The sequence below is a fragment of the Cebus imitator genome, unplaced genomic scaffold (genome assembly GCF_001604975.1).
Source record: "Cebus imitator isolate Cc_AM_T3 unplaced genomic scaffold, Cebus_imitator-1.0 Scaffold346, whole genome shotgun sequence".
NCBI lineage: Eukaryota > Metazoa > Chordata > Mammalia > Primates > Cebidae > Cebus > Cebus imitator.
This window is the reverse complement of record NW_016107661.1, coordinates 187,137-198,343: the sequence shown is the minus strand read 5'-3', so window position 1 is coordinate 198,343 and position 11,207 is coordinate 187,137. Positions and strand designations below refer to the sequence as shown.

Sequence of the window (11,207 nt, the reverse complement as noted above, 5' to 3'; positions counted from 1 at the left end):
GAGGTTGCAGTGAGCCGAGATTATGCCACTGCACTCCAGCCTAGCGACAGGGTGAGACTCCATCCAAAAAAACAAACAAACAAATAAACAAACAAAAAGATGTCTAGATATATTTGATCTGCATCCCAGGTTTCTGGCATAGAGTTCCTCTGCTTCTTTTTTTTTTTTTTTTTTTGCCATAGATTTCCTAAAACCTTTGTAGATGGGGGCACTAGGGGAATCTTTCGTTCTGATATTGGTCTTCAACTCCAGTTCCTGACACAGAGCTCCTAAAACTTTTGTAATTGCCTAAATCCCTTGGAATTTCCTGGGTAATAGGAGCATCTTTTGCTCTAAGTAAGCAACTCTTGGTGGGCTCCTAGATAGCCTCAGGATGGGGGCTGGTTGCCTGGGAACTTTCAGCCCCGCCCCCTTAATTTCCGGGGAGGGGAGAAGGTCTAAAGGTTGAGTTGATCACCAGTGGCCAATAATGTACTCAATTATGCCTTTGTAAGGAAGCCTCCATAAAACAACAACAAAAACAAACAAACAAACAAACAAACAAACAAAAATGGCTGGGCACAGTGGTTCACACCTGTAACCCCAGCACTTTGGGAGGCCAAGGTGGGTGGATCATGAGGTCACAAGAGATCGAGACCATCCTGGCCAACATGGTGAAACCCCACCTCAAAAAATGAATTAATTAATTAAAGCATACACACACACACACACACACACACACACACACACACGCACACACACACACAACGGGGTTTGCATTAGCTTCAGGGTGGCTGAATATACAAAAGTTCCAGAGGGTGTAGAACCTCCATGCCCCTTCACCTTCCCACATACCTCACCCTCTGCATCTCTTCCAACTGGCTATTCATCTGTATCCTTTTTTTCCCCACTCTGACGTCCAGGCTGGAATGCAGGGGCGTGATCTCAATTCACTGCAACCTCCCCCTCTGGGGTACAAACAATTTTCCTCCTCCAGCCTCCTGAGTGGCTGGGACTACAAGTGTGCACTACCACACCCAGCTAATTTTTTTGTATTTTTAGTAGAGACAGGGTTTCATCACGTTGCTCAGGCTCGTCTTGTCTCGAACTCATGACCTCAGGTGATCCGCCTGTCTCAGCCTCCCAAAGTGCTGGGATTACAAGCATGAACCAGTGCGCCCAGCCATCTGTAACCTTCTTAATATCCTTCATAGTAAATGAGTAAATGTTTAAGTCAAGTGTTTCCCTGAGTTTTATGAGCCACTTTAACAGACCGAGGAGGGATTGTCAGAACGCTTGATTTATAACTGGTAGGTCAGAAGTACAAGTGACAAACTACTACTTATGACTAGTGCCTCAAGGTGGAACAGTTTTGTGGGAATCGAGCCCTCAACTGGTAGAATCTAACGCTATCTCCAGATAGAGACGGTCAGAATTTAACTGAATTAAAGGACACCCTGCTGGTGTTATTAGAGAATTGCTCGGTACATGGGGAAATAACTCCCATACATCTGATGTCAGAAGTGTGGTGTTGAGTGACTGTGGGATCAAGGTAGGAAAAATACTTAGGGTTTTTTGCCTCTCTCAAATAACTAGAAGAGCCACATGCAAAGACAGAAAAGTATAACCTATAGCAGCTAGTTTCTCAGCAGAGCACATTTCTCCCCTTCTGGGTCCATTTACATTTCTATAAACACAAAAAAATCTTACAAAGCAGGACAAACATGACACTGAGCACAGATATTCGAAAATTTTGCTGAGATTGATAAATACCCAAGTATATGGAAGAGGAATTGAGTCTTTTAAAAGTTATTTTCTAATTAGCGGGATACCTGCTATTACCAAACAGACTGAAGGCCTGACTTTGCCTCTGCCTTCCTACATAAAAAGAAGGGAGTGAAGGTTTAACATCTTCTAGGTAGAAGTGAGAGGACCTTCCAAGCCCCATGTCACTAAGTTTGCCTTTTCATATGCCTTCAAACACTACTATCCACACTCAGTTTTGCTCATTTATTCTTTCCCTTCTCTCTCCTGCCCTCCTCCAGACTGCCAGAGAAATAGTTCAAGGTGACAACAGCTCCTCTGCAGCAGCACACAGTGGTCTCGCCAGAGAAAACAGTAGATCAAGTAACTACTGAAGATGATGGCTACACTTGGACAGGTGACATTACATTATCATCAACAAACACTTATCACCCTCTTGAATTCTGTGACTACAAAGAAGGATAAGATCTTGTTCTGGACATCAAGTACCTTTCAATATGGAGAGAGGGTGAGCTGGAAAAATAAAAAGATAACATAAGGTGCACCATTCTATAAATATCAATTGTGCAATACAGACAATTGTGTTAAAGATAGAGCTCTATGTTTCTGACTTTCCAAAACAATTCTGATCTCAAATATCCTGCTCCACCAATTCTCTCAGTAAACCTGTAAGCTCAGACAATGACATTTGTTTGGCATAAAAATTATGATCATCACAGCTACTTATGAGGTCAGCCAGCCAACTAGGTTAACTAATATCAGGATGGCATTATGATGTCAGATTGTTTTAATCACACTAGGACCTTCTCACAGCCTTAGCATACAGTGCTTTAATAGTAGATCCTCTATTTCTGACATGTAAACATGAGCAAAACAAACAAAATATAGTAGGCCCGGCCGGGCAAGGTGGCTCACCCCTGTAATCCCAGTACTCTGGGAGGCCGAGGTGGGTAAATCACCTGACGTCAGGGGTTCAAGACCGGCCTGGCCAACATGGTGAAACCCCATCTCTACTAATAACGCAAAAAATTAGGTGGGTGTGGTGGCATGCGCCTATAATCCCAGCTACTCAGGAGGCTGAGGCTGGAGAATTGCTTGACCTTGGGAGTTGGAGGTTGTGGTGAGCCGAGATCGTGCTATTGTACTCCAGCCTGGGTGATAAGAGCGAAACTCTGTCACAAAAAAAAAAAAAAAAAGGCCGGGCGCAGTGGCTGACACCTGTAACCCCAGCACTCTGGGACTCTGGGAGGCTGAGGCGGGTGGATCATGTGGTCAGGAGTTCGAGACCATCCTGGCCAACATGGTGAAACCCCGTCTCTACTAAAAATACAAACAAAAAATTAGCTGGGCATGGTGGCGCGTGCCTGTAATCCCAGCTACTCAGGAGGCTGAGGCAGAAGAATTGCTTGAACCTGGGAGGCAGAGGTTGCAATGAGCGTCGAGATCACGCCATTGCACTCCAGCCTGGGTGATAAGAGCGAAACTCTGTCTCAAAAAAAAAAAAAAAAAAAAGGCCGGGCGCAGTGGCTGACACCTGTAACCCCAGCACTCTGGGACTCTGGGAGGCTGAGGCGGGTGGATCATGTGGTCAGGAGTTCGAGACCATCCTGGCTAACACAGTGAAACTCTGTCTCTACTAAAAATACAAAAATTAGCTGGGCATGGTGGCACGTGCCTGTAATCCCAGCTACTCAGGAGGCTGAGGCAGGAGAATTGCTTGAACCTGGGAGGCGGAGGTTGCGGTGAGCCGAGATCGCGCCATTGCACTCCAGCCTGGGTAACAAGAGCGAAACTCCGTCTCAAAAAAAAAAAAAAACAAACAAACAAACAAACAAAAAAAAACAAAAAACAGTAGGCCCTCAGTCAGGCACGGTGGCTCATGCCTCTAATTCCAGCACTATACTTTGGTAGGCCAAGGCCGATAGATAACTTGAGCCCAGGAGTTCGAGACCAGCCTGGCCAACATGGTGAAACAAACAAAAAAGCCAGGCGTGGTGGCTCACACCTGTAATCCCAGCACTTTGGGAGGCCGAGGTGGGCGGATCACCTGAGGTCAGGAGCCGGATACCAGCCTGGCCAACATGGTGAAACCCCATCTCTACTAAAAATACAAAAATTAGCTGGGCATGGTGGCATACACCTGTAATACCAGCTATTTGGGAGGCTGAGGCTAAAGAATTGATTGAACCTAGGAGGTGGAGGTGGCAGCGAGCTGAGATTATACTACTGCACTCCAGCGTGTATGACAGAGCAAGACTGTCTAAAAAAAAAAAAGACTGGGTACAAGACACAGGTCTGTTATGTCACTCTTTCACACAGTCTTTTTAAAGTTACTGAGAACTATGACAATAATTAGGCCTATGATACTCCTGAGAAGGAAATCTATTTGTGAAATAAAAATTAATTTTTTCCCTAAGCAAAGTGAAGAGAATATCCACTTCGTTGGCCTCTGACATACAAACTAACAGCACAGTTCACCATACAACAATCACCTCTTCTGCCATTTCTTTTCACCAGATATTCTATTCACTTACCTCTCTATCTTCCCTGCCAGTCCACTCCCTCCTCTTTCCAGCCTGTGCTTTAGACAAGGACTCCAAACAAGAATCACCTGGGAAACTCTGAAAACACAGATTCCCACTCATAATCCCAATTTTACCAAGAAAGAAAGATTGGCGGCCAGGCTCAGTGGCTCACACCTGTAATCCCAACACTATGGGAGGCCAAGGCGGGCAGATCGAGGTTAGGAGATAGAGATCATTCTAGCTACAAGGTTAAACCCCGTCTCTATTAAAAATACAAAAAATTAGCCAGGTGTGGTGGTGGGCGCCTGTAGTCCCAGCTACTAGGGAGGCTGAGGCAGGAGAATCAATTGAACTCACGAGGTGGAGGTTGCAGTGAGCTGAGATTGAGTCACTGCACTCCAGCCTGGGCAACAGAGCAAGACTGTGTCACAAAAAAAAAAAGAAAGGTTTGGAAACCCCTTACATCAACAAGCAACATCCAAAGACACCAAAAACTAAGGCTCATCAAGTATTAACTTCCTGTCTTCCTGCCTCAGCCTCCCAAGAATAGCTGAGATTACAGGCATGTGCCAGCATCCCACTTATTTTTCACTCTAATAGAATTTTTTTTTCTTTGAGACAAAGTTTCCCTCTCGTCACCCAGGATGGACTACAGTGGCACAACCTCACCTCACCACAACCTCTGCCACCTGAGGTTCAAGCAATTCTTCCTCAGCCTCCCCAGTATCTAGGATTACAGGCACCCAAACCACACCCAGCTAATATCGGTATTTTCAGTAGAAAAGGGGTTTCACCATGTTAGCCAGGCTGGTCTTGAACTCCTGACCTCACGTGATCCACCTGCCTTGGCCTCCCAAAGTGCTGGGATTACAGGTGTGAGCCACTGCACCCAGCTCAGATCAAGTTTTTCCCTAGGTCACGTTTTTCATCTCTTTCCTCTCCAAGGAGTTAGAAGCTGAATTTCAAATTTTACACTGAAATACACAATTCTAATTAAATATCTTCCTCTTGGAGAAGTGATATTCCAGTTTTAGATGCAATTCTGATGTAAAGCCCAACTGCCCTGTGAAAAGAGTCAGCTGTTAAAAGGAAACCAAAAAATCAAGGTAACTCTAGCTGTCCAATTTTACAAGTTTTCAACAGACTTGATGAGGGGTGAGCCAAAGGCAGTCAATGCTTTATTGTCTGTAACTCATTGACACTTGCATTTCTAGAGTTGCTCATTTTCCCCCACTTTGGTGACTCACAGCATTTCAACATATTGCCACAGCAAAGGAGAAAAGGAAATTAAGTCAGACAATGGAAGAAATCACAGGATTTCCCTCTTTACATCCCCAGTTAGATGAGGTCATTCAATGAGTGTGTTTCCAAGGCTCCACAAATTCCCACACCCTCACCAGTGTTTTAACCTAAGCATTGTATTTGATAACTTTTTCTAATTTCACCAAGTAAACTTACATGTTTAACCGCGAACTGTTTAACTGTTTAACTGTGAACTCCTGGTAAGCACAAATTTTGTCTTGTGATATTTTTCTTTATGTTTTTCTTTTTTGAGACAGGGTCTCACTCTGTCACCCAGGCTGGAGTGCAGTGATGTGATCTCAGCTCACTGCAACCTCCGCTTCCTAGGCTCAAGTGATCGTTCAGAGTTAGCCTCCCCAGTAGCTGTGATTACAAGCACCTGCCACCACACCCAGCTAATTTCTGTGTTTTTTGCAAAGACAGGTTTGTACTATGCTGGCCAGGTTGGTCTTGAATTCCTGGCCTCAAGTGTTATCCTCCCACTTTGGCCTCCCAAAGTACTCAGATGACAGGCATGAACCACAGTGCATGGCCTTTTTATTTTATTTATTTATTTATTTATTTAAGGAGACAGGGTCTCACTATGTTGATAAGGCTGGCCTCGAACTTCTGGGCTCATGCGATCCTCCCACCTTAGCCTCCTAAACAGCTGAGAGTGGAGATATGGCACCACCACCCCAAGCTGTCATGATATTCTTGAAAAAACCTAATGAATAAACCACAGACACACTAACTTATATTCCTTATCCTCCTTTCCAAAAGAAACACTAAAATTTTCAATAAGGAAGTGAAAATTTCAATCAAAACAGTGTTTTTTTTTTTGAGACGGAGTTTCACTCTTGTTACCCAGGCTGGAGTGCAATGGCGCGATCTCGGCTCACCGCAACCTCCACCTCCTGGGTTCAGGCAATTCTCCTGCCTCAGCCTCCTGAGTAGCTGGGATTACAGGCACGCGCCACCATGCCCAGCTAATTTTTTGTATTTTTAGTAGAGACGGGGTTTCACCATGTTGACCAGGATGGTCTCGAATTCTTGACCTCGTGATCCACCCGCCTCGGCCTCCCAAAGTGCTGGGATTACAGGCATGAGCCACTGCGCCCGGCCCAAAACAGTGTTTTAACACTATACTAGAAATTCAAAAGTAAGCTTATTTCCTCCTATTTGAGAGGACAGTTTAAGGGAAGGAGGAATTCATCTTAAACAACATAATCCTAGCCAGCGCGGTGGCTCACACCTGTAATCTCAGCACTTTGGGAGGCTGAGGTGGGCAGATCACAAGGTCAGGAGTTCCAGACCAGCCTGACCAACATGGTGAAACCCCGCCTCTACTAAAAATACAAAATTTAGCTGGGCGCAGTAGCACGCACCTGTAGTCCCAGCTACTCAGGAGGCTGAGGCAGGAGAATCGCTTGAACCCGACAGGCAGTCGATGGAGTGAGCCAAGACTCCATCTCAAAAATACTACTACTGATAATAATCCTTTTCCAATCTCTACAATTCCATTTGGAAAACAACACAAGGTCTGTAGGCAGACCACCAGGTTCAAGATCATCTGTGCCAGGTCATTTCAGCTGAGTTTTTTTTTTTTTTTTTTTTTTGAGGCAGAGTTGCACTCTGTCACTCAGGCTGGAGTGCAATGGTGCGATCTCAGCTCATGGCAATCTCTGTCTCCCGAGTTCATGCCATTCTCCTGCCCCAGCCTCCGGAGTAGCTGGACTGCAGGCATGCTGCAATCCACCATTTAATTGTTTGTATTTTTAGTAGAGACGGGGTTTCACCGTGATGGCCAGGGTGGTCTTGAACTCCTGACCTCAGGTGATCCACCTGCGTTGGCCTCTCAAGGTAGTGGGATTACAGGTGTGAGCCTCCCTGCCAGGACTAGGCTAAGTCTTAACACTGACCTCGTTTACACATGGAAAAACAACTCCCAAGGCTTTGCAAGAGTCTGAGAAGAAGGCTTCCTCCAGAGGAAAGCATTATGCATTTTCTTCTTTTTTTTCTTTTTTTGAGACAGAGTCTCGATCTATCGCCGAGGCTCCCCATCCCAGGTTCATGGGATTCCTGCCTTAGCCTCCCAAGTAGCTGGGATTACAGGCTCGCACCACTACGTCCGGGCAATTTTTGTATTTTTAGTAGGGACTGGGATTCACCGCAATGACCAGGCTGGTCTCAAACTCCTGACCTCAAGTGATCCGCCCGCCTTGGCCTCCCAAAGTGCTGGGATTACAGAAGTGAGCCACTGAGCCAGGCCAGTGTTCCTTTTTTTCAATCACGCTCCACCTTGTCTCGTTTATAGCATCATCAACAAAACACCTTACCTAAGGATGGACAGACAGGCCAAGTCAGAGGTGTTGTTTGTTTGTTTGTTTGTTTGAGACAGGGTCTCGTTCTGTTGCCAGGCTCGAGTCTGGAGTGCAGTGGCGTATTCTCGGCTCACTGCAATCTCCGCCTCCTGGGTTCAAGCAATTCTCCTGCCTCAGCCGAGTAGCTGGCACTACAGGCGCGCGCCACCACGCCCGGCTAATTTTTTTTTTTTCTTTTAGTAAAGACGGGGTTTCACCATCTTGGCCAGGATGGTCTCGATCTCTTGACCTCTTGATCCGACCGCCTCGGCCTCCCACAGTGCTGGGATTACAGGCGTGAGCCACCGCGCCCAGCCTGTTTGTTTTTTTATAAGGAGTCTTGCTCTGTCGCCCAGGCTGGAGTGTCATGGGACGGTCTAGGCTCACTGCAACCTCCACCTCCCGGGTTCCAGTGATTTCCTCAGCCTCCCAAGTAGCTGGGACTACAGGTGCACATTACCAGGCCCGACTGATTTTTGTATTTTAGTAGAGATGGGTTTCACCATGTTGGACTCCTGACCTCAAGCAATCCGCCCACCCCTGCCTTCCAAAGTGATGGGATTACAGGCGTGAGCCATGACGCCTGGCCCAGAAGCAGGCAGGCCTCGAGCAAAGGCTGCAAGGCGGTCCCGGCAGCTTTTGCAGGACAATTAATGCACCCAGAGCACTGCGCTCAGAAGGTGACAGGTAAACCCGCGTCCGGACTAACCGGCTGCCCCCACACGTGACGCCTCCCAGTCTGACTTTGCTCCAAGGCGTACCAGGGTTCACTCGTGAAGTCACCACACCGACTCAAGGGGCACTTCCGACAGAGATGGGGTACTGGAGGAAAGGCAGATGCCAACGGCCAATGCCAACAGCCTGGGAAGCCGCCAAGGCGGGCTCCAATCTCTGCCGGCACCCCGTGTCCGCACCGCTGACGTCCCCAGCTACGAGGGTCAGTCACCTCGCCCCGCACAGCAGTGATGCTGGGAAGGGATGGGTCCAACAGGGAAGCCCCAGGGAAACGCTCAGCCCTCCCCGCGCCCCCGAGACGACTTCTGAAGAGCGGCGTCCGGGGTTTCGCCCTCCCCTCACAGCCCTTACACGCCTGCTCTCGTCCGCCTGCCTGGCCTCACCCGGCTTCCGGCCGCCCCCCTGCCAGGTCTCCCCTCAGGCCCGCATCCGAGACGCAGAGGGCTGTGGCCCTGCCGAGCCCAGCTCCGAAGGCCCGGACCGAGGCAGGGCCCACGGAGGACACGGCGCGGCCCAAGGAGCCAAACGGAAGGAAGGCCCCGGGAGGGCGCAGACCGCTTACCTGCCGCAGGTCGCTGTCGCCCGTCCGCCAGCCACCAGTCAGCGTGCCCGTCAGCGACTCCCTCAGGCGCCGCTGTCCCCGCAGCCCAGTGGACGGGCGCGAGACCGGCGCGACGTGAGCACGCAACGCGGGGTGGGGCCTGCGGAGGGCACGCCCTTTGTAGCGGACCCGCCCTTGCGAGGGGCTGGAAGCGGAATGTACTCCTTCTCCAGGGCCCTGGAGGTTGCAGACTGAGGCTCTGCTCAACGCGGTAAGTCGGGTGCTTCGGCGGGAACTCTAGTGTTCACAAGAGCCGAGGTGTGGGAGGGTGCCTCAGGGTTGAGCACTTATCTTGCCCAATGTGGTTTAACCCTCTTAAGAAATAGGGTTGTCAAGGGCACTGCCCTCATGGTCACTTGCCAGTGCAATCCATTAACCAGCCCTGTGCAGGCTTCAGTGCGAAACGTGAGTCTCAACTCTGATGTCTCTGCTTACAGTCTTGTATCTGATCTCCCTGCCTTGGTCTTGCCCCATTATTCGCATTCTTCAAACAGCAGCCAGAATGACAGAATAATCTTAAACCCTGTAATCCCAGCACTTTGGGAGGCTGAGGCAGGCAGATCACGAGGTCAGGAGTTCGAGACCAGCCTGGCCAACAGAGTGAAACCCCGTCTCTACTAAAAATACAAAAAAATTAGCTGGCTGGGCGCAGTGGCTCACGCCTGTAATCCCAGCACTTTGGGAGGCCAAGGCGAGAGGATTACGAGGTCAGGAGTTCAAGACCAGTCTGACCAATATGGTGAAACCCCATCTCTACTAAAAATTCAAAAATTTGCTGGGCGTGGTGGCGCGTGCCTGTAATCCCAGCTACTCGGGAGGCTGAGGCAGGAGAATCGCTTGAACCCGGGAGGCAGAGGTTGCAGTGAGCCGGAATTACACCACTGTGCTCCAGCCTGGGCAACAGAGGGAGGCTCCATCTCAAGAAAATAAAATAAGATAGTTGATGAGTCGATAGATGGATAAATATATCTAGGTGGTAAATATATGGGGGTTCACCTTTCAGTTCTTTCAACTATTCTATGTTTACACATTTTCATAAAATTTTGGTGAAAATAATATAACCATAATAGTCTGTTGTCAGATGTGCATGGCAAGTCAATACACCAAGACACAGGGTTGCAGCAGAGAAGAAGGCTTAATAGTAGCGCTAGCGAAATACAGTGCCTCTTCCCAAAACCCCAGTGCGTTTGGGAAGCCAAGGCAGGAGGATCACTTAAGGCCAGGAGTTTGAGACCAGTCTGGGCAACATAGAACTCATTCCTGCAAAAACTAAAAACAATTAGCTGGGCATGGTGGTGTGTACCTTTATTCCCTGCTATTGGGGAGGCTGAGGTGGCAGGATCACTTGAACCCAGAAATTTGAGGCTGCAGTGAGCTATGACCACATCACTGTACTACAGCCTGGACAACAGAGTGAGACTCTGTCTTTTAAAAAATAAATCTTAGGGCCCCCCAATGAAAAGATAGGAGGAAACCTCAAATCTGTCTCCCCTAGGAGTTTAGGGGTAGGGTTTTTAAGGATTTTGAAGTGGGCCATAGTGTGGAGATTGTTGATTGGTGGAAGAGTGCAGAATGAAGCATTGGGACAGGGAGATGAAGGAACTATATTCTCACGCTGACTCCGTTCCTCCATGGGGTCTTCAACCTGGTTGACATCACCTTTTGTCTTGGAATTTGGAATCTGAAAAATATCTCAAGCAATTCTATTTTTCTTGTTTTTCTTTAAAGTTTGTATTTGTTTTTTATTTTTATTTATTTATATATTTATTTTGAGATAGAGTCTTGCTCTGTCGCCCAGGCTGGAGTGCAGTGGCACTCTTGGCTCACTGCAACCTCCGACTCTCGGGTTCAAACGATTCCTCTGCCTCAGCCTCCCAAACAGCTGGGACTACAGGCTCGAGCCATACTGCCTGGCTAATTTTTTTTGTTTTTTGTTTTTTTTTTTTTGAGACGAAGTTT

The 11,207-nt window shown here is 47.9% G+C and overlaps 2 protein-coding genes across 4 annotated transcripts in view; one reads left to right on the top strand and one right to left on the bottom strand.

Moving 5' to 3' along the window:
• Positions 1–9,342, bottom strand: part of HMOX2 (heme oxygenase 2) — a 40,220-nt gene extending 30,878 nt beyond the window's left edge. The window contains exon 1 of the mRNA XM_017505963.2: positions 9,210–9,342. The gene's annotated coding sequence lies outside the window, so the exon portion shown is untranslated. The remainder of the gene's footprint in view (positions 1–9,209) is intronic.
• Positions 9,343–9,358: 16 nt separating this feature from the next.
• NMRAL1 (NmrA like redox sensor 1) overlaps positions 9,359–11,207 on the top strand; it is a 17,117-nt gene continuing 15,268 nt past the window's right edge. For 2 of the 3 annotated variants that reach the window (XM_017505967.2, XM_017505966.1), the window contains exon 1: positions 9,359–9,459. The gene's annotated coding sequence lies outside the window, so the exon portion shown is untranslated. The remainder of the gene's footprint in view (positions 9,460–11,207) is intronic. The other variant, XM_017505969.2, reaches the window with a different exon arrangement.